We start from the raw sequence: 10,874 nt of genomic DNA, 5'->3' as shown, positions 1-10,874 counted from the left end.
TTTTATAATTTTTTTTTTGAATTTTATAAATCAATTTTTTTACTGCAAGATGGTGCACGAGAGTCGCTTTTTTCGAATTTTATTTTTTGATAAAAACGTGATTTTTAAATTGTTTAAACAGATTTAAAACGTTAGGATGGCTTATAGTAGACTGTTAGTGCCCTTTTTGTTAAAAAATGCCAAAATATTTTTTTTTTATTTTCGGCCAAATTTAGCAAAAACACCAAGGCTATATATACCCTTGTAGAAAATGCCGAAAATCGCTGTTTTGGGAAAAAAAAGTAAGTCACCGTAATTCAACAAAAACTTGATTGTAACGACATTAAACTCACTTATATTAAATTAAAGAGTTTTTTTGCCCCAAAATGCCCAAAATTCTTTTATTTTTAAATTTTATAATTTTTTTTTTGAATTTTATAAATCAATTTTTTTTCTGCAAGATGGTGCACGAGAGTCGCATTTTTCGAATTTTATTTTTTGATTAAAACGTGATTTTTAAATTGTTAAAAACAGATTTAAAACGTTAGGATAGCTTATAGTAGACTGTAAGTGTCTTTTTTGTAAAAAAATGCCAAACTATTTTTTTTTCATTTTCGGCCAAATTTAGCTTTTTCATTTTCGGCCAAATTTAGCCTTGTAGAAAATTCCAAAAATCCCTGTTTTGGGGAAAAAAAGTAAGTCACCGAAATTCGACAAAAACTTGATTTTAAAGACGTTAAACTGACTTATATTAAATTAAAGGGATTTTTCTGCCCCAAAATGCCCCAAATTCTTTTTTTTTGAATTTTATAATTATTTTTGCACTATGGTAGTTTATATCTAAAAATTTTAAAAAGATTAGTTTAGAATATAAAGAAGTTCTGTAATTTTTTGTAGTACTATTTTAATAAGTTTATTACTATTATACATAAATATAGAAAATATATATCTTAAATTTTTGTATATAAATATCTTCCTTTATTATATTACATTATTTTGTTATATAAATCTAACTCATTACTTTAATTAGAAATTATTTTTCGTTGGTCACGTGTTATTTCGGCCTATGATGATATTACATACGAATTTAAAAAAAAAAAAAATAAAAAATTTTAAATCGAAAAATATTTGTTTTGTTAGAACTGCATAGGTCTAATAAACGTGTTTACGAAATATTTTTCAAAAATAATAATATTCATAAAAGTTATGACACTTTTATTAAAAATTTATGAAATTTCAAAACCCAAAATCTTATATTTTATTAGACGTGCATTGGCTTAATTAACATTCAAAATAAAACATTTCGTTGAAATTTTTAATAGAAAAAAAGTTAAAGCTAATTTTTATTTTGTGTTTAATTAGGTCACGTGTTATTTCGGCCTATGATATTAAATACAAATTTTTTTGAAAAAAAAATAAAAATTTCAAATCAAAAAATTATTGTTTTGTTAGAACTGCATAGGTCTAATAAGCGTGTTTACGAAATATTTTTCAAAAATATTAATATTCATAAAAGTTATGACACTTTTATTAAAAATTTATGAAATTTCAAAACCCAAAATCTTATATTTTATTAGACGTGCATTGGCTTAATTAACATTCAAAATAAAACATTTCGTTAAAATTTTTAATAGAAAAAAAGTTAAAGCAAATTTTTATTTTGTGTTTAATTAGGTCACGTGTTATTTCGGCCTATGATATTACATACAAATTTTTTTGAAAAAAAAAAAAATTTCAAATAAAAAAATATTTGTTTTGTTAGAACTTCATAGGTCTAATAAACGTGTTTACAAAATATTTTTCAAAAATAATAATATTCATAAAAGTTATGACACTTTTATTAAAAATGTATGAAATTTCAAAACCCAAAATCTTATATTTTATTAGACGTGCATTGGCTTAATTAACATTCAAAATAAAACATTTCGTTAAAATTTTTAATAGAAAAAAAGTTAAAGCTAATTTTTATTTTGTGTTTAATTAGGTCACGTGTTATTTCGGCCTATGATATTAAATACAAATTTTTTTGAAAAAAAAAATAAAAATTTCAAATCAAAAAATTATTGTTTTGTTAGAACTGCATAGGTCTAATAAACGTGTTTACGAAATATTTTTCAAAAATATTAATATTCATAAAAGTTATGACACTTTTATTAAAAATTTATGAAATTTCAAAACCCAAAATTTTATATTTTATTAGACGCGCATTGGCCTAATTAACATTCAAGATAAAACATTTCGTTAAAATTTTTAATAGAAAAAAGGTTAAAGCTAATTTTTATTTTGTGTTTAATTAGGTCACGTGTTATTTCGGCCTATGATAATACATACAAATTTTTTTAAAAAAAAATAAAAAATTTCAAATCAAAAAATGTTTGTTTTGTTAGAACTACATAGGTCTAATAAACGTGTTTACGAAATATTTTTCAAAAATATTAATATTCATAAAAGTTATGACACTTTTATTAAAAATTTATGAAATTTCAAAACCCAAAATTTTATATTTTATTAGAAGCGCATTGGCCTAATTAACATTCAAGATAAAACATTTCGTTAAAATTTTTAATAGAAAAAAAGTTAAAGCTAATTTTTATTTTGTTTTTAATTAGGTCACGTGTTATTTCGGCCTATAATATTACATACAAATTTTTTTGAAAAAAAATAAAAAATTTCAAATCAAAAAATATTTGTTTTGTTAGAACTACATAGGTCTAATAAACGTGTTTACGAAATATTTTTCAAAAATATTAATATTCATAAAAGTTATGACACTTTTATTAAAAATTTATGAAATTTCAAAACCCAAAATTTTATATTTTATTAGAAGCGCATTGGCCTAATTAACATTCAAGATAAAACATTTCGTTAAAATTTTCAATAGAAAAAAAGTTAAAACTAATTTTTATTTTGTGTTTAATTAGGTCACGTGTTATTTCGGCCTATGATATTACATACAAATTTAAAAAAAAAAAAAATAAAAAATTTCAAATCGAAAAATATTTGTTTTGTTAGAACTGCATAGGTCTAATAAACGTGTTTACGAAATATTTTTCAAAAATATTAATATTCATAAAAGTTATGACACTTTTATTAAAAATTTATGAAATTTCAAAACCCAAAATTTTATATTTTATTAGACGCGCAGTGGCCTAATTAACATTCAAGATAAAACATTTCGTTAAAATTTTTAATAGAAAAAAAGTTAAAGCTAATTTTTATTTTGTGTTTAATTAGGTCACGTGTTATTTCGGCCTATGATATTACATACAATTTTTTTTTTAAAAAATAAAAAATTTCAAATCAAAAAATATTTGTTTTGTTAGAACTGCATAGGTCTTATAAACGTGTTTACGAAATATTTTTCAAAAATATTAATATTCATAAAAGTTATGACATTTTTATTAAAAATTTATGAAATTTCAAAACTCAAAATTTTATATTTTATTAGACGCGCAGTGGCCTAATTAACATTCAAGATAAAACATTTCGTTAAAATTTTTAATAGAAAAAAAGTTAAAGCTAATTTTTATTTTGTGTTTAATTAGGTCACGTGTTATTTTGGCCTATGATATTACATACAAATTTTTTTGAAAAAAAATAAAAAATTTCAAATCAAAAAATATTTGTTTTGTTAGAACTGCATAGGTCTAATAAACGTGTTTAGGAAATATTTTTTAAAAATATTAATATTCATAAAAGTTATGACACTTAAATTAAAAATTTATGAAATTTCAAAATCCAAAATTTTATATTTTATTAGACGCGCATTGGCCTAATTAACATTCAAGATAAAACATTTCGTTAAAATTTTTAATAGAAAAAAAGTTAAAGCTAATTTTTATTTTGTGTTTAATTAGGTCACGTGTTATTTTGGCCTATGATATTTATTACATACAAATTTTTTTGAAAAAAAAATAAAATATTTCAAATCGAAAAATATTTGTTTTTTTAGAACTGCATAGGTCTAATAAACGTGTTTACCAAATATTTTTCATAAATATTAATATTCATAAAAGTTATGACACTTTTATTAAAAATTTATGAAATTTCAAAACCCAAAATTTTATATTTTATTAGACGCGCATTGGCCTAATTAACATTCAAGATAAAACATTTCGTTAAAATTTTTAATAGAAAAAAAGTTAAAGCTAATTTTTATTTTGTTTTTAATTAGGTCACGTGTTATTTCGGCCTATGATATTACATACAAATTTTTTTTTAAAAAATTAAAAATTTCAAATCGAAAAATATTTGTTTTGTTAGAACTGCATAGGTCTAATAAACGTGTATACAAAATATTTTTCAAAAATATTAATATTCATAAAAGTTATGACACTTTTTTTTAAATTTATGAAATTTCAAAACCCAAAATTTTATAATTTATTAGAAGTGCATTGGCCTAATTAACATTCAAGATAAAACATTTCGTTAAAATTTTTAATAGAAAAAAAGTTAAAGCTAATTTTTATTTTGTGTTTAATTAGGTCACGTGTTATTTTGGCCTATGATATTACATACAAATTTTTTTTAAAAAAATAAAAAATTTCAAATCAAAAAATATTTGTTTTGTTAGAACTGCATAGGTCTAATAAACGTGTTTACAAAATATTTTTCAAAAATATTAATATTCATAAAAGTTACGACACTTTTATTAAAAATTTATGAAATTTCAAAACCCAAAATTTTATATTTTATTAGACGCGCATTGGCCTAATTAACATTCAAAATAAAATATTTCGTTAAAATTTTTAATAGAAAAAAAGTTAAAGCTAATTTTTATTTTGTGTTTAATTAGGTCACGTGTTATTTCGGCCTATGATATTACATATAAATTTTTTTTTAAAAAATAAAAAATTTCAAATCAAAAAACATTTGTTTTGTTAGAACTGCATAGGTCTTATAAACGTGTTTACGAAATATTTTTCAAAAATATTAATATTCATAAAAGTTATGACATTTTTATTAAAAATTTGTGAAATTTCAAAACTCAAAATTTTATATTTTATTAGACGCGCAGTGGCCTAATTAACATTCAAGATAAAACATTTCGTTAAAATTTTTAATAGAAAAAAAGTTAAAGCTAATTTTTATTTTGTGTTTAATTAGGTCACGTGTTATTTTGGCCTATGATATTACATACAAATTTTTTTGAAAAAAAATAAAAAATTTCAAATCAAAAAATATTTGTTTTGTTAGAACTGCATAGGTCTAATAAACGTGTTTAGGAAATATTTTTTAAAAATATTAATATTCATAAAAGTTATGACACTTAAATTAAAAATTTATGAAATTTCAAAATCCAAAATTTTATATTTTATTAGACGCGCATTGGCCTAATTAACATTCAAGATAAAACATTTCGTTAAAATTTTTAATAGAAAAAAAGTTAAAGCTAATTTTTATTTTGTGTTTAATTAGGTCACGTGTTATTTTGGCCTATGATATTTATTACATACAAATTTTTTTAAAAAAAAATAAAATATTTCAAATCGAAAAATATTTGTTTTTTTAGAACTGCATAGGTCTAATAAACGTGTTTACCAAATATTTTTCATAAATATTAATATTCATAAAAGTTATGACACTTTTATTAAAAATTTATGAAATTTCAAAACCCAAAATTTTATATTTTATTAGACGCGCATTGGCCTAATTAACATTCAAGATAAAACATTTCGTTAAAATTTTTAATAGAAAAAAAGTTAAAGCTAATTTTTATTTTGTTTTTAATTAGGTCACGTGTTATTTCGGCCTATGATATTACATACAAATTTTTTTTTAAAAAATTAAAAATTTCAAATCGAAAAATATTTGTTTTGTTAGAACTGCATAGGTCTAATAAACGTGTATACAAAATATTTTTCAAAAATATTAATATTCATAAAAGTTATGACACTTTTTTTTAAATTTATGAAATTTCAAAACCCAAAATTTTATAATTTATTAGAAGTGCATTGGCCTAATTAACATTCAAGATAAAACATTTCGTTAAAATTTTTAATAGAAAAAAAGTTAAAGCTAATTTTTATTTTGTGTTTAATTAGGTCACGTGTTATTTTGGCCTATGATATTACATACAAATTTTTTTTAAAAAAATAAAAAATTTCAAATCAAAAAATATTTGTTTTGTTAGAACTGCATAGGTCTAATAAACGTGTTTACGAAATATTTTTCAAAAATATTAATATTCATAAAAGTTACGACACTTTTATTAAAAATTTATGAAATTTCAAAACCCAAAATTTTATATTTTATTAGAAGCGCATTGGCCTAATTAACATTCAAGATAAAACATTTCGTTAAAATTTTTAATAGAAAAAAAGTTAAAGCTAATTTTTATTTTGTTTTTAATTAGGTCACGTGTTATTTCGGCCTATAATATTACATACAAATTTTTTTGAAAAAAAATAAAAAATTTCAAATCAAAAAATATTTGTTTTGTTAGAACTACATAGGTCTAATAAACGTGTTTACGAAATATTTTTCAAAAATATTAATATTCATAAAAGTTATGACACTTTTATTAAAAATTTATGAAATTTCAAAACCCAAAATTTTATATTTTATTAGAAGCGCATTGGCCTAATTAACATTCAAGATAAAACATTTCGTTAAAATTTTCAATAGAAAAAAAGTTAAAACTAATTTTTATTTTGTGTTTAATTAGGTCACGTGTTATTTCGGCCTATGATATTACATACAAATTTAAAAAAAAAAAAAATAAAAAATTTCAAATCGAAAAATATTTGTTTTGTTAGAACTGCATAGGTCTAATAAACGTGTTTACGAAATATTTTTCAAAAATATTAATATTCATAAAAGTTATGACACTTTTATTAAAAATTTATGAAATTTCAAAACCCAAAATTTTATATTTTATTAGACGCGCAGTGGCCTAATTAACATTCAAGATAAAACATTTCGTTAAAATTTTTAATAGAAAAAAAGTTAAAGCTAATTTTTATTTTGTGTTTAATTAGGTCACGTGTTATTTCGGCCTATGATATTACATACAATTTTTTTTTTAAAAAATAAAAAATTTCAAATCAAAAAATATTTGTTTTGTTAGAACTGCATAGGTCTTATAAACGTGTTTACGAAATATTTTTCAAAAATATTAATATTCATAAAAGTTATGACATTTTTATTAAAAATTTATGAAATTTCAAAACTCAAAATTTTATATTTTATTAGACGCGCAGTGGCCTAATTAACATTCAAGATAAAACATTTCGTTAAAATTTTTAATAGAAAAAAAGTTAAAGCTAATTTTTATTTTGTGTTTAATTAGGTCACGTGTTATTTTGGCCTATGATATTACATACAAATTTTTTTGAAAAAAAATAAAAAATTTCAAATCAAAAAATATTTGTTTTGTTAGAACTGCATAGGTCTAATAAACGTGTTTAGGAAATATTTTTTAAAAATATTAATATTCATAAAAGTTATGACACTTAAATTAAAAATTTATGAAATTTCAAAATCCAAAATTTTATATTTTATTAGACGCGCATTGGCCTAATTAACATTCAAGATAAAACATTTCGTTAAAATTTTTAATAGAAAAAAAGTTAAAGCTAATTTTTATTTTGTGTTTAATTAGGTCACGTGTTATTTTGGCCTATGATATTTATTACATACAAATTTTTTTGAAAAAAAAATAAAATATTTCAAATCGAAAAATATTTGTTTTTTTAGAACTGCATAGGTCTAATAAACGTGTTTACCAAATATTTTTCATAAATATTAATATTCATAAAAGTTATGACACTTTTATTAAAAATTTATGAAATTTCAAAACCCAAAATTTTATATTTTATTAGACGCGCATTGGCCTAATTAACATTCAAGATAAAACATTTCGTTAAAATTTTTAATAGAAAAAAAGTTAAAGCTAATTTTTATTTTGTTTTTAATTAGGTCACGTGTTATTTCGGCCTATGATATTACATACAAATTTTTTTTTAAAAAATTAAAAATTTCAAATCGAAAAATATTTGTTTTGTTAGAACTGCATAGGTCTAATAAACGTGTATACAAAATATTTTTCAAAAATATTAATATTCATAAAAGTTATGACACTTTTTTTTAAATTTATGAAATTTCAAAACCCAAAATTTTATAATTTATTAGAAGTGCATTGGCCTAATTAACATTCAAGATAAAACATTTCGTTAAAATTTTTAATAGAAAAAAAGTTAAAGCTAATTTTTATTTTGTGTTTAATTAGGTCACGTGTTATTTTGGCCTATGATATTACATACAAATTTTTTTTAAAAAAATAAAAAATTTCAAATCAAAAAATATTTGTTTTGTTAGAACTGCATAGGTCTAATAAACGTGTTTACAAAATATTTTTCAAAAATATTAATATTCATAAAAGTTACGACACTTTTATTAAAAATTTATGAAATTTCAAAACCCAAAATTTTATATTTTATTAGACGCGCATTGGCCTAATTAACATTCAAAATAAAATATTTCGTTAAAATTTTTAATAGAAAAAAAGTTAAAGCTAATTTTTATTTTGTGTTTAATTAGGTCACGTGTTATTTCGGCCTATGATATTACATATAAATTTTTTTTTAAAAAATAAAAAATTTCAAATCAAAAAACATTTGTTTTGTTAGAACTGCATAGGTCTTATAAACGTGTTTACGAAATATTTTTCAAAAATATTAATATTCATAAAAGTTATGACATTTTTATTAAAAATTTGTGAAATTTCAAAACTCAAAATTTTATATTTTATTAGACGCGCAGTGGCCTAATTAACATTCAAGATAAAACATTTCGTTAAAATTTTTAATAGAAAAAAAGTTAAAGCTAATTTTTATTTTGTGTTTAATTAGGTCACGTGTTATTTTGGCCTATGATATTACATACAAATTTTTTTGAAAAAAAATAAAAAATTTCAAATCAAAAAATATTTGTTTTGTTAGAACTGCATAGGTCTAATAAACGTGTTTAGGAAATATTTTTTAAAAATATTAATATTCATAAAAGTTATGACACTTAAATTAAAAATTTATGAAATTTCAAAATCCAAAATTTTATATTTTATTAGACGCGCATTGGCCTAATTAACATTCAAGATAAAACATTTCGTTAAAATTTTTAATAGAAAAAAAGTTAAAGCTAATTTTTATTTTGTGTTTAATTAGGTCACGTGTTATTTTGGCCTATGATATTTATTACATACAAATTTTTTTGAAAAAAAAATAAAATATTTCAAATCGAAAAATATTTGTTTTTTTAGAACTGCATAGGTCTAATAAACGTGTTTACCAAATATTTTTCATAAATATTAATATTCATAAAAGTTATGACACTTTTATTAAAAATTTATGAAATTTCAAAACCCAAAATTTTATATTTTATTAGACGCGCATTGGCCTAATTAACATTCAAGATAAAACATTTCGTTAAAATTTTTAATAGAAAAAAAGTTAAAGCTAATTTTTATTTTGTTTTTAATTAGGTCACGTGTTATTTCGGCCTATGATATTACATACAAATTTTTTTTTAAAAAATTAAAAATTTCAAATCGAAAAATATTTGTTTTGTTAGAACTGCATAGGTCTAATAAACGTGTATACAAAATATTTTTCAAAAATATTAATATTCATAAAAGTTATGACACTTTTTTTTAAATTTATGAAATTTCAAAACCCAAAATTTTATAATTTATTAGAAGTGCATTGGCCTAATTAACATTCAAGATAAAACATTTCGTTAAAATTTTTAATAGAAAAAAAGTTAAAGCTAATTTTTATTTTGTGTTTAATTAGGTCACGTGTTATTTTGGCCTATGATATTACATACAAATTTTTTTTAAAAAAATAAAAAATTTCAAATCAAAAAATATTTGTTTTGTTAGAACTGCATAGGTCTAATAAACGTGTTTACGAAATATTTTTCAAAAATATTAATATTCATAAAAGTTACGACACTTTTATTAAAAATTTATGAAATTTCAAAACCCAAAATTTTATATTTTATTAGACGCGCATTGGCCTAATTAACATTCAAAATAAAATATTTCGTTAAAATTTTTAATAGAAAAAAAGTTAAAGCTAATTTTTATTTTGTGTTTAATTAGGTCACGTGTTATTTCGGCCTATGATATTATATATAAATTTTTTTTTAAAAAATAAAAAATTTCAAATCAAAAAACATTTGTTTTGTTAGAACTGCATAGGTCTTATAAACGTGTTTACGAAATATTTTTCAAAAGTATTAATATTCATAAAAGTTATGACACTTTTATTAAAAATTTATGAAATTTCAAAACCCAAAATTTTATATTTTATTAGACGCGCAGTGGCCTAATTAACATTCAAGATAAAACATTTCGTTAAAATTTTTAATAGAAAAAAAGTTTAAGCTAATTTTTATTTTGTGTTTAATTAGGTCACGTGTTATTTTGGCCTATGATATTATTACATACAAATTTTTTTGAAAAAAAATAAAAAATTTCAAATCAAAAAATATTTGTTTTGTTAGAACTGCATAGGTCTAATAAACGTGTTTACGAAATATTTTTCAAAAATATTAATATTCATAAAAGTTATGACACTTTTATTAAAAATTTATGAAATTTCAAAATCCAAAATTTTATATTTTATTAGACGCGCATTGGCCTAATTAACATTCAAGATAAAACATTTCGTTAAAATTTTTAATAGAAAAAAAGTTAAAGCTAATTTTTATTTTGTGTTTAATTAGGTCACGTGTTATTTTGGCCTATGAAATTTATTACATACAAATTTTTTTGAAAAAAAAAATAAAAATTTCAAATCGAAAAATATTTGTTTTGTTAGAACTGCATAGGTCTAATAAACGTGTTTACGAAATATTTTTCAAAAATATTAATATTCATAAAAGTTACGACA

The sequence above is a fragment of the Corella eumyota genome, chromosome 5 (genome assembly GCF_963082875.1).
Source record: "Corella eumyota chromosome 5, kaCorEumy4.1, whole genome shotgun sequence".
Classification (NCBI taxonomy): Eukaryota; Metazoa; Chordata; class Ascidiacea; order Phlebobranchia; family Corellidae; genus Corella; species Corella eumyota.
This window is presented reverse-complemented; position numbering follows the sequence as displayed.